General features: G+C 38.1%; 1 protein-coding gene across 11 annotated transcripts in view; it reads right to left on the bottom strand.

The window, feature by feature from the left end:
* Positions 1–20563, bottom strand: part of Ppfibp1 (PPFIA binding protein 1) — a 206126-nt gene that overhangs the window by 105447 nt on the left and 80116 nt on the right. For 10 of the 11 annotated variants that reach the window (XM_063254464.1, XM_013149341.2, XM_013149346.2 and 7 more), the window contains exon 2: positions 2627–2794. The exons of the other annotated variant lie outside the window; for it this stretch is intronic. The gene's annotated coding sequence lies outside the window, so the exon portion shown is untranslated. The remainder of the gene's footprint in view (positions 1–2626; positions 2795–20563) is intronic. 11 annotated transcript variants of the gene reach the window in all.

Here is a 20563-nt window from a genome sequence, read left to right as displayed (position 1 = left end):
ATCTCAGAAGAAAAAAGGAAAACAGGTCATGTAGTAGGAATTCAGGGTCACATAACAGCCTGATGACCAATTCTTGCAACGACAATTTGGTACCATCATAATCCATGAATAGTTGATAAATCAAGATATCAAACTCATTAAGAGCAATGGATCTCAAAGTATAATCTCTAAACCAATCTAATTTTAGAATTTGATAAGAAAGCCAGTTTTTTTTAATTTTAAAGATAATAAAATAGAATAAAGCCAATTAAAACAAAGCAGTGAAATTGGTAGAGAACTCTGAAGCAAAGTAACAGGAAAACAAAAATGACCACCATACCTTGTTATCTTCACAACAGTTGTCCATTCCATCAGATACAGCAATACCAAACAAGACAGTAGGAAATCCCCCATATTTACTGTACTGCATAATGTCATCCTCCCAACAGATGCTCAGACCACTGATGCCAGATACAAAGTCAACCAAACAATACAAGCACTCAGTTATATTTTGTACCTCAGTTACCAGGAACTCAGCCTGTCCTCGGGGCCAGGGGGAGGCTCATGAGAGAGGCTATCTGATTTTTCTCTTCCTGGGCCCTGCATGGCTGTGTGGCTTACAAGAAAGGCTTGCAATTCAGCTTCTTGGTGGGCTCCTCCAAGTCCTGTCATGGCCAATCCTTGGGAGGCACTAAGTTCTCTTTTTCCTGGGCCCCACATGGAGAATGCCATGTCTTAGGCTCCACCCAGACCTACTGAATCAGAAACTCTGGGGACTCAAAAATGTATGTTTTAACAAGTCTATCAAGTGATTAGATAAACACTCAAGCTTAAAAATCACTGACTAACAATCAACTGGATTTCCTGTTTGCCTCGACTTACTGCAATTTTTTTTCCTGCTAAAATTTTCTTAATTGGGGCTGGGGGTTTAGCTCAGCGACATAAGTGCCTGCTTGACAAACGCAAAGTCATGAGTTTGATCCCCAGTACAAAAAAAAATTTTTTTAATTTGTTTAAAACTGCATTTAATATCTAAGTATTCCAGGTAACATAATCCTTCCTTTTAAACCACAAGTTATCTGCCAGAATTGCTAGACACTCAGATCTAAATCTTACCCATAACCTGAGACAATGACAGGATATTGCTTCTTTATGCAAATTACTTCAGTTCCTACTTGCTGTGCCATTCATGAAATATGGACTTGTGACCCATTAGCATATACAAAGTCAGGATCCTTCTTTTTATTTGAATTCATCAGGTTTGTTTTTGAAACAGGATTTCACCATGTAGTTCAAATTGGCCTCGAACTCACAGTGATCTTCTTGCCTCAGCATCCCTAGTGTTGGGATTATGGGCATGTACCACCACACCCAGTACACTTTTTAATAGATGGAGAAAACCTAACAGAAATCTCTTCACTTGTTTTAGATCAGCATTTCTCAAGGCAATGTTTGCCAACCAACCTATCTCCTATACGTGCAGACTACAGGCCCATTCCTAGTTTACTAAACCAGAAATTCCTAGCAATAGGACACAAGAACCTACATTTTCAATACAATTAAAATTTCATTACTATGGCTATAAATGAAATTAATGTTGATAACAATTATAAACGTGGATTAACTGTTTAAGAGTAAGAAAGCACTGAGATAAACCCTAAAGTAAGGTGAAACAAACTGAGAAAAAGCTTACCTTGTTTTTAACCTGAAATCTACTCTAAAATGCATTCTTTTGCTGTAAAGTTTTAAAAGAACTGTATCACACAATATATTCTAATATTTATCTTATGAATCTTGTGAAATAATTTTTCATATCAAGATAGGTCTTCTCCCCAAAGTTACAGAACTGATCCTTCTTTTCTTTTTTTTTTTTTTTTTTGGAGATAGGGTCTCACATTATGCAATTCAGGCTGGCCTGAATTCATTATGTACCCCAGCCTGGGCTCAAACATGTGGTGAACCTCCTGCCTCAGGCAGCGAAGCAGCACTGGGATTACAGGTATGTGCTCCCTGCCCAACGCCTGGAATTGATTTTTCAACACTAATGATTCTATCTATCTTACCCACCCCCCACACCCCATCCGAGTAGGAGAAAAGGTGAGCTCCAGGAACTTTCACCACTTGAGTTGTAAACTTAAAATGAGAAAGCAATACACGACTATATGTGTACGTGTGTATACATATTTGTGAAAAGGTAGGGGAGAATATGTTACAGAGAAATGGTAAAAATTCAAGATGTATCTAAGTCTGTCTCCTTTTGAAGTTCTCTTATCTTCAGGATCCCTCTATACTTCAGGAATCTAGGCTGAAAAGTACTTCTTTCCTTCTCAAATGCTTAAATTCATTTGAAAATGTTCCTTTTTCATAGGTGACAGTATCATAGAGATCTTCCCAGATCTACATGCGCATTCTTGAAGCCAGTCACAGAGCTATTAAGAAAAACCACAGCAGAGGAATCTAGACCTCATTACACTAGAAGCAACTGAAAATGTGTATCCAATCTCATTTTACCCTTTCTCAAAAGTGGATCCCACTGTTTAAAACCGTTCTGTAACACACATGTACCTCCTGTATTCCTTGCTCTTCCCCAAAGGAAATTTCTTTCAAGGAACTCAAATCTGGTTTGATTTTTCACTGGTCAACTCACCGAGGAATGTTCCAGAGATGGCAGAGGATCAGCCTCCTGAGACAGAAGGTATGAGCTGTTCAGAGATTGGGCTCTGGAGCCAGACCACTCAGGGGGTGAATTCAGACTCTCAGGGTTATGATGAGGTAGTGGAAGGAAGGTATGTAACTGCTGCTGCCTTGATTTCTTCTGTAAAAAGGGGCAAACAAGGATACTTAAGCTGCTTTGAAAAGTAAACAAAATAACAAATGCAGAGTGCTTAATATAAGGCTAGGTACAACAAAGTGAGTCACTTGTGAGTTTTAAGTTCTGAAGCACTGCCTACCCAGTCCTATAACAGGCTAAGTCTCACCAAAATGGCCCTAAACTCACTGAGGGCAAGAACCATCTTAGCCAGGGCATGTTCTGCGCACCCACCCCAGCGAGAAGGCCGGGGACCTACAAGAAAACTGCCACCCCCAGCCATGTGCCAGACTCACAATGTACTCTGATGCCTCTACAGAAACAAACTCCACTGCTATTGACAATACCTGTATATATATCTAATTAACTCTCCTTCTTTTGGCAGACCATAAACCAGTGAACTGACAGTCAAAAGAGATCTTCTTGACCTACTCAGAACAGCCAGAGGAGAACACTCTTTCCAACACATAGACCACTGCTGTCTGAAGGTGGGGCAGCCCTTCTACTAGCTGTGAAAGAGTCCTTTCCAATAGTGCAGAAGACAGGACCCTGAGCATATCAGCAGAGAAATCGATGTCTTAAGAGTCCCAATCTGAAGAATCCCTCAGTCAGTCAGTACAAACCCATGTCTCCAGGTTTTAAACTATGCTAGCCCACATTTCATAGTCCTCCTAGGTTTATTTTTTCCCAACAAAACAAATATTCTTGTTCTCTGTGTCTGCCTCTTCCACAAGTACTCCTCATTCAGGTTCAAAGTATACCAGCTGCCCAGACACTGCAGTTCCCTCCTAGAAGACATTAAGCAGTGTGAAGTTGCCTCCATAGAACGTGCTCTCTTCCTCTCCCCATTTCTACTGCATTTTATCCTATGCTGTGGACACGGACCTGTCCTGTCAGGCCCATATCCCAACATCCAGAAGCCACCAACACAATCCACCGGTGTTAGCACAACGAGCGCATTGGCTGCGCTCCCTGACTCGGATTTGCCAGCATGAAGTGGGTCGTCAGGAGTATGCTCAGGTCCTCAACAAACTTCTGTCCTGCAGGACTCATGGGCTCATGTCTATCACCATTGCTGGTGGGTGTGAGTATGCTGGGTGTGAAAAGTGGCTCTTCTGGGAGGAATGTGAGGGTTGGGAGTCACTTCGTCATTCCACCCTTGCTTTTCTAATTCACGAGCTGGTAGAGTCAATAACACACAGTGCTGCAGTGACACTGTGAGATGATGCACTCACTTGTTCAACAATAGTGCTGTTGGTGTCACTCATCATCATCCTAAGAATCTGCCCAAGGCACTAACTCAAGGGCTGTGAGAGAGACAGTGTGCATGTGACAGTCTCACTGAACCACTGCCCACACTGAAGCCATCAATAGTGAACAAAAGGTAGGACTTCAGCAGATCTTGTTTTAACCAAGTCCTGTCTCAACCCACTGCATTGTGCTTTCTGAAACTCATTCGCAAACTGTGACTACAGTTGTCTCCTGGCTCTGACGTACTCAGCTCCCGCCTGAGACCCTGACCACAGTCATTCACCTGCCGAATCCCCAGCAGTGCCACTCCAATGTTACACCAGGCTGTATGGCCTCACATTTCCCATGGGAAAAAACCCATGTAAATCTTCACCTCAAATGCTTTCCTTTGCTCCATTTCAATTTTGTTTTCCCGCTCCCTTTTCTTCTGCAAATATTTAGCATGTAGGAATGCCAGAGGCTTTTTCTTTTTTTTTTTTTTTTTTTTTTTTAAAAATAGCTTTCTAAAGAGGAAAAAAGGATAGAATCATTGAGCTCAAGTGATTTATTGAACAGTCACTATCTTGTAAATATATACCTATAAAGTGTCTCAAGTGATAGTCTATAGAACGTACATACTGGGTACTAAAGAAAAAATAATACATTCAGCACGGGGTGGTTGATTTTCAATATTTTCACGTATGAGAGTCCTGGAGTTAGAAATACAGTTGGTCTGAAATGGAGGACTTCCAGCCACTAGATATATCAGTGTGGAGGACAGAAATGGCAGACTGACCTTATACCTGAGAGGCAGAATCAAGTATATGGTCCAGCAAAGACAACAGAGAGGTAGTGAAGAGATCAAAGACTAGCAATACAGCATTTATACTCAGGGTCACAGACTGGTCTCTTCAGTGACTTCTCACTTAGCAGTCTCACAGACAACTCCATCCCATCGCACTTGCTCTCTCAAACATGCTCCCTCTTTGCTTTGTCTTTGACTCCACCATCATTTGGGATTCCATTGCCACACCTGCCCCGACTTTCACCTACTTCCCTCCAGACACAACCCACATGTCTCCTTCCTACAGTGTGGCAGGTCAACTGTCTCCAGTAACACTCTCAAGGCCTTACCTTATTTTTTACCTAGCTCTTTCAATCTATGCTCATCAAATTCTCCAAGAAGTAATTCACTTGTCACTAAAGCCATCACACAAAACCATGGAGGTTTCCTTTTCCATTCCTTGATTGTCTGGGGAATTCAACATAAAAATCCTGCTCTAGCATTGCTATGAGGCCCCCACCACACTGTTGGAGACCACCATGAAGCTCTGAGCAGGATTCAAAATTAACTAACTGGCTTTCTATGTTTATCTGTGAATCTGTTCTAGGCCTAGGCCCCTTGCTTGGGGATGGGAGCTGATTCATAGTAAGTGAACCTCTGTGTATCACAGTGGGTCCTGGCTGAGGCTTGTAGTGGCCTGTAATGCCAGATACCTCAAAGGTCAAGATAAGGACACAGCTAAGGACATGCTCATTTCCCTATACTCACTCTTTGTTTGGATCTAATAAATATGGGCAGCCCAGAGAAGCTCTTTGTCTTGGCCCTTACCATAGCCACAGAGTCAAGAATTCTGCTATAGGGTTTTGATCCTTCTGGAACCCTAAAATCATACCACTTGTCTCATTTACTTAAGCCTTTGCCGTACACTCGTTTGGAAGCTTGGGGATCTAAGTCAGACCCCAATACCATACTTTAGGTAAGTAACCATGCTTTGCCTTAAGCTGCTCCACCCTGCTTCCTGTTGTAGCTTGGCATAACTGACTCCATCTTGTGCCCTGTATTTGATTCGTGCTCTATATTTGACCCAGAAGAGTAGAAAACTATATGGGGGTAGAAGTCCCATGAGAAAAGCAGAATGAGGTTCATCCGTAAGACAGAAAAATTAACCTGCTCAACAAAGAAGCAGGATACAGTTGTCAACCAAAATTAATGTAACGTTCTAGCTAAATTGTTTCCAACAGGATGTCTTGCTTTGTAGTTTTTTGCTTTAAATGCCCTATGACCCTCTAGTTCAGAACCACTTGGTTTGACTCTGAAATGGGTCCATGTGAGTGGTTGCTGAGCTCAACTAATAAAATTCAAAAATTTATCAATCTGGCTGCTTAGATTTCTATATTGTTACAAATCCAATTCAGTTCCCCTCATACCCTTACCCTGTCACTCTCACTTTTCAGCTCTTTATGAATCTATTTTATCTAAACACTGAGTTTTTTAGGGCAAGTATCAGATCTTAGTTCCTTTTTATTGCAAAATCCTAGAGTAATTTGTCTAACTATATAATTCTCTGTTTTTAAAATATGAGGTATGATAAGAATACATGGTGAATGTTTAAATTTAAAAAAAATTATAGTAGGAAACACACTGTAATTAATCCCCTTTAATATTCGCTCTCATTTTTAACATACTATCTCAACAATCTTGTTACTTTCTGAAGTAGTTGTGGAAATCTTCTTCTATGAGGAGTGTCTTTATGAGGTGTGATTTAAAAATGTAGTTAAATGGTTCTGTTGATGTTATCCAAGGAAAAATGAACTCATAAGAACATGACAGTGTGTCCACATCTACTTTATTCACTGGACCTGGTACCATATGACTTCTGGCTCCACTCCAAAGAAAAATAAACAGAAAAACAATGTTTTTAATCACTTCAAGACACAGAGGCAGCTATGACAGTGCAACTCTAGCTACTCATGAAAAAAGACTTCTAGAACTGCTTCAGAAAGTGACAAGAGGGACTAGGGATTTAGCTCAGTGGCACAGAGCCTGCCTGTTGAGCATGAGATTCTCAGTTGGATTCCTGGTACCCCTCCTCAAAACAAAAGAAAAGGCCCAGAAATTCATGGACAGCAGGGGAGGAGAACAAGTCAACAAAAAGATAAGTCCTCCTGCAAGTTGGCATCATGTGTGGGCTGATCAGGGGAGTCAGATGCCTGCCCTCTCCTGAGAGTCAGTGCCATTCAAAGACTGCAGAGGAGAACGAGAAGTCAACAAAAAGCTAAGACTTCCTGTGAGTCGGCACTATGCACAGGATGACTGGGGAAGAACCAGATGCCAGCTATGTGGACCGGGAGACGAGTCAACATTCCCTCCCACCCTATAGGCAACCAGCTGATCTAGAGAAACATAGACTGTGATGACAGCTAAATGAGATAAAATTCAGTTTAATGCTTGTAGTGTTTAGTGTTTCACTGACTCTTCAGGTGTAAAGCCAGTAACCTAATTATCTATCAAGAGGATAACAACACACAATGCATCATATATGGGGGATCTCCTTTTGAAAATGGTAGCCATTGTTAATTCCCTATGATCTTGTTTTGAAATCCTGTACCATTTTCATTGTTTTGTTTGGTTGGGTTTTACTGTTTTATCTTGTTTGATCTTATTATATATGATGACATGAACAGCTGTTTCAAAGATTAACAAGATATATTAGAGTAGCCATTTTGGGTTTACTATTATATTGTTTTGAAGTCCTGTACTGCATTCATTGTTTTGCTTTTATTGGTTCTACTTTGTTCTCTTTTGTTTAATTTTACTATGTTGCAGCTATTTTGAAGACAACAAGAGGCATTATGGTAACCACTGCTGATTTCCTATTATCTTGCTTTGAAATCCTGTGTCACACTGTCCTGTGTTGATTGGCTTTATTCTGTTTTATTTTAAAATAAAATTTAAAACAAAATAACCCTGAAAGTGATAATAATGATGAGACTGTGTGTGATGTGAACTGAGGGATAGCATTTTGAGGGTAATAACAGTAATGTGTCCTTTAATATAGTAAATTATTTAAGATTGAAACATTCACTGTATCTTTATCACACTTCCTATCCTATATCTGAAATTTTTCAACGAAGTTTTCCTTTTTAAGTGAAACATAACAGCTCAAAGAGTTGCTATTTTTTACAGTGACTGACTTCTAGAGTTAAAAGTAACAAAAGCAAATCAAAAGAATCAGAAAAAAAATGGGCATCAGCAGAATCAGAGAACCTTATTAAGAATTTAGAAACTAATTTAAAAATTTAATTCAACAACTATTTATGAAGTCACAATTCTATTTTTAGACTAGATACCATAATAAGCCTAAAAGAAAGATGCTATCTCCTATCTTCAAGGGATTTGCAACCCAAATTCCATTATTATTTTGTTTCTTTAAAAACTAAGTCAAGCTCTAAGAAAAACTCAATGAAACAAAGTACTTAGACTGTCCTAAATAAAACAAGGCTGGCATAGAAAGCTAACTCATTCATGGAAGTTAAAAATATTATGGAACAGAGAGTACAGAAGTGAAGACCTAGAGGCCAGGAAGAGGAAGAAAGGAGATTGGATAATAGGTACAAACTGCAATTAGATGGTAGGAGTAAGTTCTAATGATTCACAACACCATAGAGTGATTGCACAATTTATTATATATTATAGAAAGAAGCAGAAAAGAGGAGTGCAAAGGCTCGCAGCATAAAGAAAGGATAATGTTTATGGAGATTGAAATATTAGTTAATTCAATTTGATAATTAAGTATTATTTACATGTATAAAGTTACCACAGTGTACTTGATAACACGTACAATTACTATGCACAAAGGAATTTTTGTTATCACTGTTTTTAGTCTGTTGATATAGGGTCTCACTATGTAGTCCAGGCTGGCTTCATTCTGCTTCTACACCCCAAGTGGGAAAAATAATTTTGAAAAGACTATGCTGAAAAAGAAGCTCTATTCTATGGGAAGATTTTCTTTTTATTATTATTTTAGACAGGGTCTCACTATGTAGTCCAGGCTGGCCTTGAACTGATTACATAGCCCCGGCTGGCCTCAAACTCACAGTGATCCTCTTGCCTCAGCCTCCTGAGTGCTGGGATGACAGGTGTGTGCCACCAAACCTGGCGTTTAGTAAGATTTCTAACATATAACTGTTTATTTTTCAGTATCTTATCAATCTGCCTAACAGTGTGAGCCCGTCTTTAATATTTAAGTCATGTATTCTACAAGCTTTAAACCCTGTAGAGTTAAGCAAATTGTTACACAGCAGAAAACAAGACAAAGGGTTTACCAGTAGAAAGTACTTCAGTACTTGCTTATTTATCTCAGTGTCAAATATATTACAGAGCTATTAGGTGTATATAACACCATGACCATTTGTCCTCTGCTTGGTGTCACATAAATGGGGTTGGACCAGTGCCAAAGGAAGTAACTGCAGGCGTCAAATATACTGTGAGTGAACTGCAAGATGTCACTAAAACGTAACAGCTTTGCTATAACTTTTGAGCCTCCATAGAATTATTGTACTTGTCAGGGTCATACTAATTAATCAATAAATTTTCAAGCCCATTACTTTGTGACTGAAAACTAAAATCATTCGTTCAAGTGGGTGGCAACCTTCAAGGCCAACAGCTCCTATACTTAAGAAATCAGGTATTAACTAAAATATTCACATTCTAGAATCCATAATATCATAATATTAGCCAGAATGTTCCTAGCATAGAAATTTATGAAGCCAATATAGGGAGCATTCAACTATTTGCAAATTAAAGAATTGGTAAAGGCTAATGGAAGTATGCTACAGACTATGACAATTTCACTAAATCCAATGTAAGGCAAACTATATGTGATTGAACCATATCAGGAAAAAGGGAAATATCTTTTCCTAGGGTTAAATATCTTTTACAAGGATTAAATATCTTTTCTCCAGGATTTAATTCATGTTGTCTATGGGTCTACCTGGACCCATAGAACAGAAATCTAAAATCTTACAAAATAATGAAAAGAAAAAAGAATCAAATTATAAATGAATTTTATGGTTCTTACCACAATATTATACAAAAATTTTGTTTACTTAGGAAAGGTAATCAATTGATTAAAAATGTAAGTCTTATCATTATGAATTATAATTGAAACAACTTATATAGCATGCAGAACACTCTCTAATCTTAAATTGATGGGTGGATTTTATATTGCACTGCTTGGAATCAGTCTTTTCCTGCTACCTTCTAATACTCCAAAAACCAGAGAAGAACGGTCTGTTTTCAGAAGTGAAATAAAATCCTAATCAGGTAACATTCACTGAAGGAGCCAGGATCAGCTCCAGAGTAGGTACAAAGCCTTAGGATGTAATCCCCAAGAGATTACTGGTGTAGGTCAGTGATGAGAAATCTTATTCAACCAAAACCCACTTATTTATCACAAAGTGCCAACACTGTAATTTAACCTGCACACTGAGGTTTTAGTTTAGAAAAAACAACTCTATGTTAACATATTTTGTCTTAAAAGAAAAATATTAACATGGGCCATAGGTTTGCCACCATTGGCCTAGGTCAAGTCCCCCTATTAAAGTTTGTTTTTTACCTTACATCTTTCCAAGGAAGTCCATAGTTTTAATGTTCACATGATTGCAATACAATACACTTCATAAAAGACTGACTACTTCAAAGACATTTTCAAATGAGTATCTTTTCAAAGGTTGTAGCTTTTGAGATCCTCTCAGTTCAGGAGGAAATCAGAACAGTAATTTACTTAGGTTTTCCTCATCTACAAATCTAAAAAGCAGGCTCTTTGCCTCCATTCCACAGAACTTCCCTGGGCACCCACTAATAAAGAAAAAGAAATCATTTTGGCTATCTTAATGCTTTCACCCTCTGTTTTGGGGGCCAAGTACTTTCTTAACCAAGGGACAGGGTAGAAATAAGACTTTCCTAAGTAAACGGACATTGAAATCCCAATTAGTACCACACAACCAGCACAATAATGCAATCATATAAGGATCAAAAATGGTCATCAAAATTGCTGGTCACAGAAAATACTATGGCACAGGGCCGAAGAACCATGGACTGAGCTGAACAAGCAGTAACTTCTCATTTCCAACAAATTGAAGAGGTAAGATATTGAACAGACTCAAAACCTTGAAACCAAGTACACTTGGAAAACACTACAGAGTAGTAGTCATTAACTAAGCATCCTAAACATCTGCAATAAAGCTACATCCGCTATAGGCAATTTACAAGCATTACCCCAGAATCAACTAAAACAGAAAAAGAAAACGAGAAGACAAAAACAAGATGCAATCCCAAACATCCAGTCCACCAAAAGCAAACTCAGAGGGCAATCTGCAAGCCTCCCACCTGGCTTCTTGGAAGTGGTAACAACAAAGTAATTTCAAAGTGATTTCACTATGGAAAAAGTGAAATCAGAAATCATTTGTCAGATAACTGCAGAGATGGTGTCCAAAATAAAGACCATGCTTAATGGCTAGATAAAGAAAAAAAAAAAAGAGCTTAAGAAAATGATGAGAGAGGATCGAGAAAAGATGGCAGATATATAACAGCAGGTACAGAGGCTCTCTGAGATAGCCAACTTAGATTCCAGGAATGGTGCAGCATGGGGAGTCCTAAGCAGAGGGAGATACACCCTGCCGACCCAGGAACAAACTAAGCTGAGAGAAACCAATTGGAAATGCAATCCTGGTGATATGATTGGAACAGCTAAAGTCTTGGTGCCGCCCACTGGAACTCATGGATTGAACTCGCTGCTGCTGATGTACCTGAATTGGCACAGCCGGGATAGTCTGCTAGTTTCAACTCACTGGAGATGCGAATACTCTGAGAGCGGGAATTGGCAAACCGAATTGAGAGCAGAGATGGCGGGAAACCTACATCGACCTGCGGTGAGTGAGAGGAATAAAGACTCTCCCACAGACAAAGACATTCTGGAACAGAGGACATTCTGGGACCAGGCAGACTAGCTGGAAGAGGGTGCTGCAGTGATTTCAGTCACATATTCCCCTCTTAAGCAGGATTGGTGGGGAATGCTTGACCTGGGTGATTCCACGGACTGAGGCCCAACAGGCTAGCCCAAAACAAGTCCCTATGACTGGCAGTGCACAATACGAATGAAGCCTTCAGTAGGCTGACCTGCAGGGGCGGGCCCAACATAGGCTGCCCGGGTCTGCACCTCCTAGTACACTACAGTGGGCGGGACAACCCAGTCAGCGTGCTTCAGACAAACTGAAAACAACAAAGAAAGAAACTGGGCCTCCTATGTACACTTCTATGGAAGGCACAAAAAATATGAGAAGAGGAGGCAACAAGAAAGGGTCCTTGGCCCCCAATCCTGAGAACAATGATCCAGGAAAGGTAAATGCAAAGGAGAATGAAGACAGAAAACATGCAATATCAGACACGGCACCAATAGACATAAAGCAATATCTCCGGAGCCTCATAGATGAGTTCAAAAGTGAAGTATTTAACCAAGTAAAGCAAGATATAAGTAGAATAGTTAAAGAAATGCTAAGTACCCACCCCCCAAAAAAAACCAGATGGTAGAATGGAAGAACAAAAAAAGGGGGGGGGGATTGTTTGATGGAGAAAATAGAGAAAACATAGAATACATGAAGCAGGTTCAAAGAGATTAACAGGAAACTAAAAACTATTGAAAGCTGGCATAACAGCTTGAAAGGAACTAAGGATAGGTTATCTGAACTTGAGGACAGGTTTGTAATGTGGGAACATGAAAGGAAAAACTTCTTAAAAACAACAAGGAAACAAGGAGTAACAATACAAAGGCTAGAAGATGACAAGAGGATCTATAACTTAAGAATAAAGAATGTGAATGAAGAAGCAAGGGGACAAACAAAGGAACTGCAAAGGCTATTCATAGAAATAATCAAGGAAAACTTCCCAAACATAGGAAAAGGAAAAGGTGCTCAAAAGTATGAGGCATACAGGAACTCCAGGCACCTACAATCAAAACAGAACTACACCCAGGCATATAATAATCAAGATTCCAGAAGTCCAATATAAGAACAGAATATTAAAAGCTGTCAGAGACAAGAAACAGATCACTTACAAGGGAACACCCATCAGAATCACAGCAGACTTCTCGGCACAAGCCATCAAATCTTGAAGAGGGTGGGGTGAAATAACCCAAGCCTTGAAAGACAATAACCTCTAGCCAAAATTGATATATCCTGCACAACTGTCCCTAGAAATTAATGGAGAAACAAGATGCTTCCAAGATAAAGAGGAACTGGGGGAATTGGCAACCACCAATCCAACTCTACAGACAATAGTGCAGGACATTCTAAAGAGAGAGAAAAGTATCAGGATTCCAGAAACAGTGGCAGAGAGGCCACAATGAATGGAGCCAGAAAGCGAAATGAAGAAGACAAACAGAAAACTAACGACAGAAAAAGAGCACAACAGATATGAGGCAAAGAAGGTTGGATATAATTTCTAATATAGATGGCCTAGATACACTAACTTAAGGGAAAAAACAGAGAATCGCAGGCAGAGTGGATCAAGAGGTAGGGTCCACCGAGAGGCTCTTTATAGGAAATATAATTAGCCTAAAGAAGGTTATATGGACCAAAATCAAATATGAGAAAATGGAACTCGATGTGATAGGGAACCAGAGAGTAATAGGGGTAACTGGACCCATATTTATGGATAGGTTGAACAGACAGGCTTTAATAAATGAAGAAATATAACTAGAAATCCAGCCCAGGAGTGAGAAAGTTCAGAAACACATAGGTAAATAGCAGGTTGCCCCCCACAATATAAAACCGGGAGTGTTGGAGAGACCCAAAAATACACAGTTCATTCTAGGGGAGTAAAGGGGAGGAATAGTCTTCCAAAAAAAAAAAAAATAGCAGAAGATATAGCTAATAGTATATCAGGAATTAAAACCCCTATTACACCACTCTGCTTGGTTGGAACTTGTTCCATCCTAGTTTGTATACAAGCACTGGATCTGAGGACACAGACAGCTGTCCCAAAGGTATCAGGACATAGCACAGTGGTCATCTTTAATTTCCTATTAACTCAATCAGGATCCCTGTATGACTTATACTGTTGTATCATGACTGATCTTAGTTAAATCTGACTTGTTTGATTGCTGCTTATTATTGACAGATTTTATTCAAAACTGTTAGGTTGCTGCTATCAAGTTGAAGAGTTTAGACAACTATACTGAAAATGACAATGATTCACCATGATATCAATTCTGATTTGATTACTACCTGTTTTTGTAGCTCTACACTATCTACAAAGTTGTATTTCTATTAATTCTGTTATGTACTGATATATTCAATTATACTTTATCTGATGATATAGCCAATTTTGTTGATGATAACAAGAAACAGCACAGTGACCATGGTAGATCTCCTTATACAGCAGTTTTATATGTCTGTTTAGTTTCATGTGTCTATAGGAATATGTTTAGTTCTGTCCTGCTTTGTTCTATTTCTCCCTCTAATATAGAAAGGATAGAAGTACATGTTAAGACTCATGCTTGCATAAAACCTATAAACAGTTTATGAGAACTGATCTTATGACACATGGTGAAATGAACAAATACTTTGAAGGAAAGAAAGGAGCACTGCAGTACCCAGTGCTGATTCTGGAGTGTTATGATGTGAAATCCAGCAATATTATTAATCTTTGTTTAGAAGGATTTTAATCTAATAAGTATTACTAGGTCTCAACATAAATGAAGATATAGATAAATGTGTACATGTCTAAGTGTATAGGATTGATAGCCATATTACTTAGTTTTTGTTGGATAGTTGAACAGAACTGTTTGCAGTCTCCCTGGTTGAATTCCCATTTATATGTTCCACTTTTGTATCTTGAACAAGTATTTGTGAGTGGACAATATGTATACATCAACTAGTGATTTATTACGTTTATTTCTTTTCTTTGAAAGTATGTACTATTTCTGCCCGTTTTCTATTTTGTCTTTTTTAAAATAATAATTAAAAAAAAAGAAAATGATGAGAGACATGAATGCTCAGGATAGGAAAGAAATGGAATCCAAAAGGCAGATGCAAGCAGATATCCTAGAGAATAAAATTTCCATTAAAAGTGTTTTCAGCAAATTAAAACAATGTGAGGACAGGATCTCAGATATGGAAGACAGGGCTGCAGTTAGCGATCATGAAAAGAAAGATTTCTCAAAAGTAACAAGGGACCATGAGAAATCAATTCAACAGTGACCTGATGAGACAACGAACAACAATTTACGTTTGCTTGGAGTCAATGAAAAAAATCAAGAGACATTTCAAATGATATAAAAAACTATTCAGAACTACTGTCATGACAGAGCTGCTGTCATGGCAGAAGAGGTCCCTGGCAGAGAAAAAGATCCTGACACAGGTAAGTGAAGCATATAAAACTCCCATTAAACTTGATCAAAAAACAAAACAAAACTGCAGCCATGCATATGATTATAAAGATTCCAGAAATTCAACACAAAAATACAATCTTAAAAGTTGTTAGGGAAAACAAACATTTCACTTATAAAAAAAAGGTTCAACAATCACAGTTGACTTACTGCACGCTCTCAAGTACAGGAGAACTTTGAGTGAAGTACTTCAAGTTTTAAAGGAAAACAGCCTTCAACCCAGATTGACATAGTCTGTAAAACTATTTTTCAAAACTGATGGAGAAATAAGATACTTCTAGAATGAAGAACATTTGAGAAAATACATGATCACCAAACCAGCATTCCAAAATGTTTTGAAAGACAAAGGACTACAACTCCACCAACCCCAGCAGAAGGAACCCATCACGCAAGGCAAACAGAGAGAGGGGGAATAAATAGGGGGAGGCAACAATAGGAAAATAAAATGACAAGGATAAGACAATACATGTCAGTTATAACTATCAATTTAATGGTCTATAAATTCATCAATCAAAAGACACAGAGTGGCAGAATGGATCAAGAACAAAGATCCAACAAAATGCTTCATGCAAGAAAAATATTTAATTCATAAACTGAAAGTGAAAGCATGGAAAAACAATACTCTATCTGATAAAAACCCAGAAAAGGCAGAGAGAGGCAGCGACTCTTCTGTAGGGATCCAGCCTGACATGACTGCAGCTATCTTGGGTCTGCCATTATGCTCACTAGCTAACCCTGACTTGCATTCCAAACTCTATAGGATAAATAAAGCTGTTGAGATAACTGAGAACTCTCTGCTCATTACTGACACAAAGGTTGTTTCCTATTGACATCTCACATATTCATAGTGCTAGAGATCAAATCCTGGTCCTGTACATGCCAGGGAAGGGTTCTGTCACAGTTTATGTTGGTGGCCTCCCAGGCCTCATGTGCTTGCATTGTGCATTTGTGATTGTTTCATTGTCTAGCGCTTGGATTAGAGGTGTGAGTGCTACAATGGCCTAGGGGTGGAACCAGGATGTGATGTAATGGCAGGAAGAAGGTGTGTCTCGCTCTCTTGCCAGTTTTCGCCTTGCTGTTTTGCAACTAAAAGAACTGCAACCCAGCTATGTCACTCTGCCTTGGAGCCGAGTATGGACTGAAACCTCCAAAAACTGTAAGAAATAAACCTTTCTTTACCCAATTTTGGCATCAGGTATTTTTGTCTCAGCATCAAGTAAAAAGTAACTAAGACAGGCTCTAACACTCAGTTACATCTCCAGGCCATTAATAGTTGTTTTCTGCATTTTGTTGTTTTGTTTGAGAAAGCCCAGGAACACTCTGTTAGCTATGTCCCATCTTTCTGTAGCTTAGTTTATAAACTCTTTGTTTGTGCCTCAAGGTACAGGATTGTAATATCTTGCTCCTGCCAAAGACATACCTTAGACTGTAAGTACCTAATAAAATGCATTGTGTATTCCTCGATTTGTCTACCTGTCTTCATATTCTGGGCATTTTCCACCTTTGACAGTTCACACTTATGCACTAGTGACACCTGTGAACATCTCAAATTTCCACATTTTAAAGCAAATAATGCATTCTGGAATCAACAGTTTACTACAAAATCATTCTAAACTTTTAAGGATATCTCAAGATTCATATTTTCCTTGTTAAAGTAACCTCAAGAAAGAAGTAATATCTGAACATCATATACAGGAAGCGGACTTCCTTACTTTAAGAATGTCATGCTCAGAACCAAAAACATTAATGGAGTTCCATTCTTCCCCAAAGTTAGAATAATGTTTATTTGTTGGACAAAACAGTCATCCAAGTACAGAATTACTGAAAAGATTCCAAGCATGTTGAAAGGCCAAGACAAAGAGGAATACCTAATCCGAGATCAAGGATAAGAACAGTTAGGTCGACAGTTAAGAGTACAACCTGCCCAGAATAACCCAGAGAGGGAGTTAATGACCTTTTCCTCTAAAATCTCTACATATCACAAGATCAAATGGCTTAGGTATCTAAAGCCAAGCACATAATTATTAAGGAATAAAGACAAAGGGAATACAGTAAAATAACACAAACAAGAAATGATGGTACACTGACAGTCCATGTTTTGAAATACAAATGAAAACACCAAAGACAATACTTGTAGCATACTTAGGAATACCTCATCAGCAAGTTGTTACACAGCAGTTCAAGGTAACTGTGATAGGAAACTGTCAAGGCTATCATAATCTGAAAGCTGCCAAAATTTCTACAGATGAATCTTACCGGAATGGGTATAAACTATCACACACTTAAATCACCTTTTAGCGAAAAGAGGTTAAGAGCTGTGATTTAACCAGGAAAGGATAGCACTATTGATAGCCAATGAACACAGCACACTCTAGGGATTCAACCTCCTTTCTTTATGACTATAGTGCACAGCCTTGAACTACTACTAAATAATGGATTTATGAACTATTATAATTCCTTCCTAGGCAGGTATGGATTATACATCTGTAATCCCAGCACTTTGGGAGGCTGAGGCAGGAGGATCTCAAATTCTATGTTAGCTGGGGGCAAATTAGCAAGATCCTATGTCAAAATAATACAAATAAAAAATAAAAAAAGTCTGCTTGGGGATGTAGCTCTCTGTAGAGGCCTAGAGGTCAATCCTCAATACAAAAATAAATAAATAAAATTTAAAAATCTGTCCCTCATTTCTTCACTTCTGAAGCAATAGAAACTCAGAACCCAGACTTCTCCAAAACTCCATATACTAAACCACATATCCACTAAAGAAGAGTAAAAATTCCCTTTTATACTTTTCTTAAAACACTATTGGTACTATACATATACAAGTCATCATATGGACACTGAGGTCTCTTAATTAAATGTAAAAATGTATGGTGACTTAGAAAAAATACCACCTGCCTAGACACAAGCCCAGTGTATCTGGTGGCACATCAATAAACAAAATACATACTTCATTACTTGCGAAACATGTTATCTGTCCACAGTTACACTCTAGCATATATATATTTGTTCTATAGAGAAAAAAATCAAAGTTACTGATTATCAAATTCCTAAGAAACTTAAAATTCACAGTGGAAAAGCTTGCTATGGGTTTGGCAAGATGTGCAAATAGCTCCTAGAAGCACTCCCACCACAGCCATACCCAGATCCACAGAAATAACTGCTGTGAGAGGGTAAAAACTCAAGTCATCTGATTAGCAAAAGTGAACACAGACACTTGGTAAGAAAAGAGATCATTAGAGAAAAAGAAAGACAGGAAAACCTCACATAAACAGCATGATTGAAACAAATTCATTGACAAACTGTTTCAAGGTACAGAGAATAAATTAAAGCATAAAAGAAACCACAAGTGTCATGATTCCAATTTAGATTACCATCCCCAAGCTATATAGGTGGAGTACCCCTTATTTAAAACTCTTGGGACCAAAAGTATTTCAGATTTCAGAGTTTTTCAAACTGGAATATTTGCTTAGGCTTTACAGACTGAGTTACCTTCATCTGAAAATCCGAAATCCAACACACCACAAAATGCAAAATTTAATGCCAAACTACAAAAATTTCAGATTTTGGAACATTTCATATTTAGGATGATCAGATTAAAGATGTTCAATTTGTACCTTCAGAATTTTGTATGAAAAAAAATGACAGAACAGAGAAAACTTCAAACTTCAGACCCCAAAATGCTTAAGATTGCAAAAATGTATGAGGAAAAAGACAGAAAAGGAGACAGTGATAGTAGATGATCAACTCTTTGACTATAAGGTGGATGAATACACAAGTAAGCCTGAGGAAGCAGTCAACTGCCGAATCCCACACCATTCTCTGACTCATAAAGAGAAGGCAGGAATGAAGTCACAGTGTGAGGCCCTACCTCCTGGTTGTGCCTCAGTTCATTCAGCTCCCAAATCAGTATAACCAGAAGACTTTTGCCATTCTCAGTCAGAAATACAAGTGCAACAGCAAACGGAAATACTAAAATGACACCCAGCATTTGGAGGCAGATGTATTTATGGCAACAGGCGCTGCCTGGGATCATTTCCAGAACGATGACCCTGATCTCTGGTGGTCTCGGGCTTAAATGGAAGTATAGAGGCTGAATGTCTTGTCAGTTGGGGACTGATTCTTTTTTTTTTTTTTTTTTTAATTTTATTTAAAAGGAAAAAGAAAAAACAAAACAAAACAAAGCGGTGAAAGGGTACAAGTAATACAGAACTACAAAAAAAAAAAAAAAAAAAACAGTAAGAAATCACCAGTTAATAGATTACACATTATCATCTTAGAGATAGTTGCTCAAGTCACAGTATCAAAGCATACAAAGTGAACATTCAGAGAGACTGCGAACAGTTGTGTTCAATGATCCAACCAAAAACATTAATATGGTCAGCTATTTAACACCCCTAAACACACTTGCAGTTGCATCCTTTAGAGCATTTTTTTTCCCTCTCTTTTTTACAACAAAATTTACACATTTTGGGTTTTATTATTCTTTAGTTCTTATTACTTTTATTTTTTTGGAAGAGAATAAAGTCAAATATGGCAAAACAAAGCTGTCAGTCAAAACCAAGGATAAACATAGTACATGATGTAAAAACAGAGTACAAGGTTATCAACAATGGTTACCATAATGCCTCTTGTTTCCTTAAAAAGAATTGTCTATCTCATTAGGTATTATAAAGTTGAACAAAACAGTAGAGAACAAGACCAATAAAACTTAAACATTGCAAACATTACAGGACTTCCAAAGGAGATAATAGTCAAACCAGAATGGGCATCTTAGTGAATCTTATTGCCTTCAAAGTAGTTGCCTATACCCTCAAACTTGATACTATCATACAGAATGGAACAGAGTCTAATCAGTCAAAACAAGATAGTGGGAGTATTACAGGACTTCAAAACAAGTTAATAGGAAATCAAAAAAAGTTACTATAACATATCCTGCTAATTTTTCCCCTTAATTAAAAAAAAACCATAAAAAATAACTAAATAATTTTTTAATGAAAAAGGGAGAGACTGAGATAAAAAGAGGACATAACAACATAACAATACAGGTCAAAGCATGACTGTTTCAGCAACCTAGTGCTTCACCACCAAATAACCCAAATAACCCGACTTAATAGTAGTTACCACAGTGTCTGTCTTCTTCCTTGAAATATTTGAATATAACTTCATATACTATAGCTTCAAATATTTCCATATCAAGAAGCCCAGAATAAAGCCTTTCCAATTAATAAGTGAAAACTTTATAAGGCTTCAAGGCCACATAATGGGGAATCATGATTACCACATACTTTTATATATTTGAATCATTACT

The sequence above is a fragment of the Cavia porcellus genome, unplaced genomic scaffold (assembly GCF_034190915.1).
Source record: "Cavia porcellus strain 051 isolate PalLab524CR breed Dunkin Hartley unplaced genomic scaffold, mCavPor4.1 scaffold_8, whole genome shotgun sequence".
NCBI lineage: Eukaryota > Metazoa > Chordata > Mammalia > Rodentia > Caviidae > Cavia > Cavia porcellus.
This window is presented reverse-complemented; position numbering and strand designations above follow the sequence as displayed.